Source organism: Crocuta crocuta, unplaced genomic scaffold (assembly GCF_008692635.1).
Source record: "Crocuta crocuta isolate KB4526 unplaced genomic scaffold, BGI_CrCroc_1.0 scaffold657, whole genome shotgun sequence".
In the NCBI taxonomy this organism is placed as follows: domain Eukaryota; kingdom Metazoa; phylum Chordata; class Mammalia; order Carnivora; family Hyaenidae; genus Crocuta; species Crocuta crocuta.
This window is the reverse complement of record NW_027529583.1, coordinates 1,759,210-1,767,322: the sequence shown is the minus strand read 5'-3', so window position 1 is coordinate 1,767,322 and position 8,113 is coordinate 1,759,210. Positions and strand designations below refer to the sequence as shown.

General features: G+C 40.8%; 1 protein-coding gene across 1 annotated transcript in view; it reads left to right on the top strand.

Moving 5' to 3' along the window:
* The window catches only part of CA5B (carbonic anhydrase 5B), an 82,437-nt gene that overhangs the window by 59,037 nt on the left and 15,287 nt on the right, over window positions 1–8,113 (top strand). The gene's annotated exons all lie outside the window — the stretch shown is intronic.

Below are 8,113 nucleotides of genomic sequence, written 5' to 3'. Positions count from 1 at the left end.
CTATGTATAGACAGAAAACAGGTTGAGAAAATAAAGCTTTGCCTGAAATTTATTTTGGGTGTATTGAATATGTACCGATTTTCTCTCATTGCTCACTTTACAAGACACTTTTACATTAAATATTAATACTATTTAATCAGATTTAACTGATTGGATTGCAATACCTTTGAAATGGGGCAAAAAGCGTATTCATGTGCTCATAATCTTGAGGTTATAATCTTAACAACCAGCTCTGTATTATAAAATAAAAACTCATATTCTGTTAATTTTGTTGATTAAACGATGGTAACATTGTTTAATGGTAAACAATTAAACATTGTTACCATCGTTTAATCAAAGAAACACAATTTAAAAGAGATTTTCAAGTCCAGAGATTATATTGGTTTTGAATCTTACCTGGTTTTCAACCCACCCAGATATAAACTAATCTGAGTGATTTCAAAGTTTACCTAAAACTTTTAGTGTCTATTGAACACAGAATGTGACTAATTCTATGTAGGTTTCTTTTCCTTTTCAAATCAAATTTGGTGGTATAGAATAGTCTTCATCTGAAATAATAATTATTTGAAATAGTCTGTCTTAGTGGTTATCAACCAGTGGCAATTTTACCACCCCTTCCTCCCTAAACTCTGGGAACTCTTGACAACATGTGTTGGCATTTTCAGTTGGCACACTTGGGGCGGGGGGCTGCACCTGTTATCTTGTGGGTCAAGGCCAGGAAAATAGCTGAAGAGCCTACGAGGTGCAGGACAACATTCGCAAAGAGTTATCTAGCCCCATATATCAATAGAGCTGAGATTGAGAGACCCTTTAGGAAATTCATTTCCTCTTATGAATACGAGGAAATGTGCCTGTGAAAGTGTTAACGAATGAAGTACAAAATGTAACCTAAAGCATAAATGGAAGTGTTCAGTCCTGTATGTATCCTCGCTCTAGAATTTCCAGCTGTATCTCGCTTCTCTGTGCATTTTCCTAGTGTTGCTGCTCTGAAACTTAGACGCAGCCTGGCAGCAAACAGACTGCTCCTCCAATGGGAATTCTTTCTCTCTCTCTCTGGCTCTCTTCCCTTTGACATACTTCCTGCTGTGACCCAGGAAGTGCTCAGGTCTGTCTTTAAGAGCTTAGGTGTCTCTATGGTCCCTATTTTTTTCTTTCTCCTCTGTGGTATGATGTGGCCCCCAAACCCTGAACATCTTGCTTACATTTGTCAAACTGAGAAGAAATTACTTCTTTTCCTCCCAGATTCATTAGAGTCTTTCCTAACTTTTCCAAAACCCTATAGTGTGCCCCTGTCTCAACTGGAAGCTATAATATTACTGGAATACTGTAATATTACATTGTATATAAGGATTCCAGAAATATTCAGAACAGCAACCTAAATTCCTGTATTCCAGATGACCATCTTGCATGACCATGAGCTTTACTTGTCTCTGTTGAGTTCTAGTATTACTCCTGCCAACTAGACCAATGGGCAGACCCAGTCTGTAAATACCAACTCTCCTGCATGCATTCTGGACGCACAGCAACCCTCTCAGATCTCAATTCTGTCTACGTCCCTGACAACCTTGCTTCTTTTCTTCTGAGGATCCTGAATGTTGGTTAGCCTTATAATGACCTTGACGGTCTAGGGTCTGTTTCCAATATAAGTTTGCTTCACGGAGTCATAAATTGTGGGAAGTTGTTTAATAGGTTTCTAACCAAGTGAGTTAATCTCAAGATCATTCAAGGCAAATAGCTTTCTGTTTCATTTCTTTAGTCATTTTTTTCCTTTTTAACAATAGATTCATGAATTCTTATCCACACATTTGCGAGGGCAATCTCAATAGAATACAAATGACCTGTACATTTTCCTCATAATAACTCATTAGATATCTCCAAGCACAACTGACTAAAGCATTCCTTGATGTTACCTTCCCTAGGTGTGTCAGTGTCACACTATTTTTATAAAATATATAAGAAAAATTGTAGAGAGGTTGCTAATTTTCCACTTATTTTGTTAGGAAGGACCAAAATAGGTAACCTTTTTTTAAAATTATTATTATGCTTTAATAATCATTCTCTTTAAAATACCATTAATCTTTGATAAGTACCTAACTTTCTCTTTCTTTTTTCACATTTCAGTGACTGCTTCCTATTTCCTGCTTATTTTTCATTGCTATTTCTCCGTGCTGTTGCAAAAATAATTAATAACATTCAAAGAGGAAGAAAGAGTGAATGAACATTAAAAAATAAAGTAAAAGACAGCAAAGACTTCCTAGAAATGAAGAAAGGCAAGAACCAATTCTAATTGTAGAAAGGAAAGGAGCTAATAAATATCAATGTCTATAAATTTAAAAAAACAACTAAGAAATGCTGCTATGGTGTGCCTTACAAAGAACTCAGGATAAGTTGTGCAAAGAAAGGGCTTGAGGAAGGTATGTGGCAAAAGGAAACCATACCAAACCTTATGGGATGCAGCAAAAGCAGTGCTTAGAGGGACATTAGAGATGAAAATGCCTGTATTGGAGAAGAAGAAATTTCTCGAATCCATAATCTAGCCTCCCACCTTAAGGAGCTAGAAGGAAAAGAGCAGACTAAACCCAAAACAAACACAAAGAAGGGCATAATAAAGAACAGAGCAGAAATCAATGAAGTCGAAAGCTGGTTTTCCAGAAAGATCAACAAAGCTGATAAGCCTTTAGTTAGGTGGAGCAAGAAAACAAGTAAGAGAAGACTCAAATTCCTAAAATCAGGAATGAAAGAGGGGACATCACCACCAACCTTACAGAAATTAAAAGGATAATAAGAGACAGTATGTGTGCTTCTCATACCACTGCCCTTTGCTGGGTATTGTTTTGTTATTTGGCTCCCCTGAATAGGACGCAGTTAGTGCATTAGGATACAAAATATTGTGAGGTGTGGGGAAGGGCACTAAATTATACCTGGGCTGAGGTCCACGGGTGATCCCCAATCTCACCTCCTCTGAAAGTACTCTCATCAGCTAATGAGTCGTGTTGGGCCCCGAAGGGTGCTTCCTGCCCCATCTTATGTCACTTGCCACTTCTCTGGGATCTCATGGGTAAACGCAGGAAGAGTGCTTCCACAGACATTTGAAGTTCTCCTTCCTAATTTTGGTCTTGCATTTACTTTTTTGGAGAAAACAATGTAATGATTTGTAGCAAAGTTACAGGGTGGTGCATCCATTAGGACAATCCAATTTTAGAACATTTCCATCACCCCAAATAGTTTATTTGATATATCTTCTAACTACTCTGCTTTCTAATTTACAGTCTTCTGTTTCCCTTCTGCCTGTTTCTTGCTGACTGTACTTCCCCCTGTCATCCACACATCTGCCTCACCTGGCCCCACCTTTTCCTTCACTCTTGCTGAGGTTGCCACTGATGTTTCAATTAACAAACCCAGCAGACACTTTGCAGTCTATTTCTTTAGTTCCTGGTTTCACTGAGGATCTTCTAAGTGCCACGTCCTGTGCCAGGTGCTCAGAATGGAAAGAGGAAGAAGGGAAGGTTGCTGCTTTTAAGGAACTTATACGGTGGGGGAGACAGACCCATGAACAGGCAGCGTTAATGCCAAGTGCTAAGTGCTGTGAGGGAAGTGTTCATGTGGGGTCCAGTGGCATAAGGCTCCCTAGAAGGGGGTGACACCCTGGCGGTCTGCATGGAGGGGGAGGTTCAAGGCAGTGCAATGCTTGTATTTGGTATTACTCTGTGTAAAGTGCCAGAAGGAAGTGGCAGACAAGTGAGGCCTGAGGTAGGCCGCAGCTGATACACAGAGTGTTGCAGACCATGCCCAGTGATGGGGAGTGGGGGGCGCAGCTTACCTGTGTACCCTTGCTCTGGGTCTCGCGCTGGGCTGTGATGGAGGTGTCAGCTGTGCTTGGGGTTTCATCTCAAGGCTCCTCTGCCAAAGGACCCTCTTCCAAATTCACTCCTGTGGCCGCTGGCAGAATTTAGTTTCTCTCAGGGCCTCGGTTTCTTTGCTGGCTGTTGGCCAGAGGCCACCCCCGAGAGGGCAAGCAAGATGACCGCCAGCAATCTCAAAACTGACATCCCGTCACTTGTACCCTTAGCAGCAAGTCGCAAGGTGCAGCTCACACCTGGGGGAGAGCATTACACAACGGTGCGAATACCAAGAGACAGGGCCCATTGGGAGTCTTCTTAGAAACTGCCAGGATACGTGGCCAATGACACAAAGCCAGTGAATTCAAACTGAGGTCCTTTTCCTGTAAAGTTCATGTTCACCACATCATACGGGAGAACACCTCCCTGCCTCACCTCTCCCTGTGTACACTGTATATAGATCTAGTACCCAGCGCGTGTACAGACGCCATGATTTTTCTAGTTTGAAGTGCCCAAACCAGATGCCTGGGCATCTAACTTCTCTCCCAGGGATCACAAATGCAGAGGTGCCCTACGGCACCGTAGAAGCAACGAGCATGAGCCAGGCCGGGAGAGTGTGAGAGAAATGGCAACAGCGGTGACCGAGGAACCGGCCTGGTGGGAGCATGTGCCCAGCCTGGGCAGGGCGTCTCCCTCTCAAGTTATAAATGTGGACTTTTCTGTGAAATGGTCTAGCTTTAAATGTCGGCAGTGACCTTTAAAACGTATTTAGCACTGTGTGGGAGAATCAAAGCACGCCCGGAGACCAGTTCTGCGCCTTTCCCCCGCAGCCACCTCCTCTCCGCCTTGCTTATTATCTTTGGGCCAGACACACAGTAAGTGTCCAGGATATGTTGCCAGTGTGTTTCCGGGGATAGGAGAGGAAAGCTAGCCTTCCCCTCTGCCTTGGTCACTTAACTTGGGACGAGAACTTCAACTTCATTCAACAGATTACATTGAATATTTGCCATAGTCAAGCTCACACTATGGCGCTGGCACAGAAAAGCAAGTTTTTGGAAAATATTTTATTCTTATTTTAGTATGCTTTAGTACCATCCTCCTATTGATTTAGTGAACCAGGTGGTATAATTCTCTGTACCTCCCCTGCCCCTTAAAGAAAAGTGGTCGTTGGTGTCTTTGCTTGCCTCTTTCAAAACTTTTTTGAGGAAGAAATTATGTAAAGTATTGTCAAAAGGCAATAAGATACATAGCAGACCACTGCATGACATAGCCAATATATTTAGTCCTTGGGAGTGCTGTAATTATACATAAAATTCAACTAACGATGCAGTAAACCCTAAAGATCACTAAGATAATTGAGGTAGATGGGTTTTCTGCTCTTATATTGGTTTAACCTTGAACAGACATCTCTAAGGTTGGATTAGATGGAAGAAACGAGGAACTAATTCATATGTGTTAGCAAATTCAAGAAAAAAAAATCAGTACAATCCAAAGTCCGAGGAAAGATGATTTTAAAATCTTGTTATTTTATATGGATATTTTGCATTTAAACTGTTGATTTCACTATTTCAGAACACACTAGCCAAACAGAAGGTATTTATTATCCCACACAGTGAGGATAGTGGCTCACAGTGTGGATGACTCACATTGTTTACTCTGTCCAGAGACAGATGGCTAATGAGTTTTCTCTTGCATATTTCCTTTTTTATTTCAATGAAAGGGAAATAAATAGTAGTATCTTCCAGAATTGAAATGCATGGGGCGCCTGGCTGGCACAGTAGGTAGAGCACATGACTCTTGATCTCACGGTCATGAGTTTGAGTCCCACATTGGGTGCAGAGTTTACTTTAAAAAAAAAAACAAAAGTATCAGTGCATAAAAAAGAACAAATGTCTTTTGTCCCCATATTTCAGTTTTACGAGATTGGGTTGGATAAATATGCTAAGAGAAATTTGCATGTTATTGTACGTTTAAAAAATGGGCACAGTAACCCAAGGTCAAGAGCATGTTCTAGGAGGAGGAGAACTCCCTCATCTTCTAGGCACAGGCAGTCAAGAAGCAGATCGAGAAGATCATATTCCAAGTCAGGGAGTAGGTGATGATCCAAGAGTCCAAGACAGAGGAGATGTCGTTCCAGAAAGAGAGGTAGATGGTCAAGGAGCACCTCAAAAACCAGGGCAGAAAGAAAGAAGACAAAGAAAAGGAAAATTCAAAAACATCACCAAACAGTTATAGCACAGCCATACATTCCAGAAATGCAAGCAGAGAGAGACAACCCCAACGAAGTAGGTGTGGCACAAGATCTCCTACCAAGCCCAGGTCACCTAAAAGAGAAATGTCTAGCTCACCATCTCCTAGAAGACATAAAAAGAAGAAGAAAGGTAAAGAAAGAAGCAGAGATGAAAGAGAACGACCAACAAGCAAGAAGAAGAAGGGTAAAGATAAGGAAAAGGATCATGAAAGAAAATCAGAGAGTGATAAAGATGTAAAATTCACCATGAAGAAGAACAAGAGAATGACCGTAAGAAAGAGAAAAAAGAGAAGAAACCAACAGAACCAAGTTCCCCTAAAACAAAAGAATGTTTTGTGGAAAAGGGAACTGATGATTCACTAAAAGAATCCAAAGTGAACGGGGATGATCATCATGGAGAAGACCCGGATATGAGTAACTGAATATTGCCTCCGTGGGAAAGCAGCCGGATACATACACAAGTGTCATTCCTTCCTGTGATCTCTTAATGCTGTGTTTGTTCCTCCCAAACCTAGATGTTTACACCTTGGGGTTATAAAAGGATACAGAACTTCTGCTATTGATACTAGTGATTTACATCCAAAAGCTTTTAGAAAATGACACAGGAGTAACCAGTTCTTGACGTGGTGAAATCTGAGTAACCAAGCAGTTTTAAAACTATTCTGGTGCTGCTTCGAAACAAAAATGCAAAGCTGCATTCATCTATGGCGCCCATGGATTGTTTATGTTGTACGATCCCCTTTATTAAGTAAGTTCACTTACGGTATTTCTAGAAATTGATCCATTGCTATAATAGAGCTATGTAGGGAATGCACTGATTGTCTGTCGGTTGTGGCAGGACTATCCTAAATGTCATTAAAGCCCTCCAGCATGGTGGATCTGCTTATGGTCTTGTTTGTTGGCTAATTAACATTCTTTCTGTTTTTAATTTTTTGTTAATGTTTGTTTATTTTTGAGAGAGAGAAAGAGACAATGAACAAACATGAGTAGGGAAGGGGCAGAGAGAGAGGGAGACATAGAATCTGAAGCAGGCTCCAGGCTCTGAGCTGTCAGCACAGAGCTCAATGCAGGGCTCGAACTCACAAACTGAGATCATGACCTGAGCTGCAGTCGGACACAATGGACTGAGCCACGCAGGCACCCCAACATTCTTATAATTACAATTATAATTATAATTACTTTAAGCCTTTTAGCTAAATTTTTGTGGCTTTTGTTTAACTTTGAAAGGTTCTATCGGCACTAACCTTTTATGATGGCTGACTAGGCTTTAATTACAGAAACAAGATTTGAAACAAAACTGTCTTTGGCAGTGAGCAAATAACATATTTTGAAGTAGAGTTGTATACTTTTTTCATAAGGCATTTGGGAATTTGTTTCCTAAAATAATTGATTCCACATCTACATCAGTGAAAGCTTCTGCCTATCCAGAGTCCATCTGTAAAAGACAGTGATCTGTTTTTCAGATGGAAAAAGAGTGGAAAAAGAAACTGTTTTTCAGTTTTCCACTCTTTTATTAGTTTGTTTTAATCTCGATGTTGGAAAAAGGCGATAGGGCAGTTTAAATTGACTTTCATATACTTTTAAAATAAGACATTTCTACTTTTAAATGAATGTTTATTATTTTGAGAGAAAGAGAGAGTGCGCACACGCATGAGCAGGGGAAGGACAAAGAGAAAGGGAGAGAGAGGATCCCAAGCAGGCTCCACGCGGTCAACACAGAGCCTGATGCGGGGCTCAATCCCAAGGATGCCTGAGATCATGACCTGAGCCAAAATCAAGAGTCAGACACTTAACTGACTGAGCCACCCGGGAGTCCCAAGACAAGTCTACTTGATAATGTACCTTTTCTGTGACCTCAAGTATAAAACCAGTCAATTTGTGTAGCTGTTACTGCGATAGGAATCTTATGCACACAGTAATTACATGTTAAATGCAAAGTAGTGAGGCAACTGTTTTCTTAGTTACAGGAGTTTTAAGGTTCACTTTTGTGCAGAAAAAACTAAAGTAGACTACAGCCTCTGTT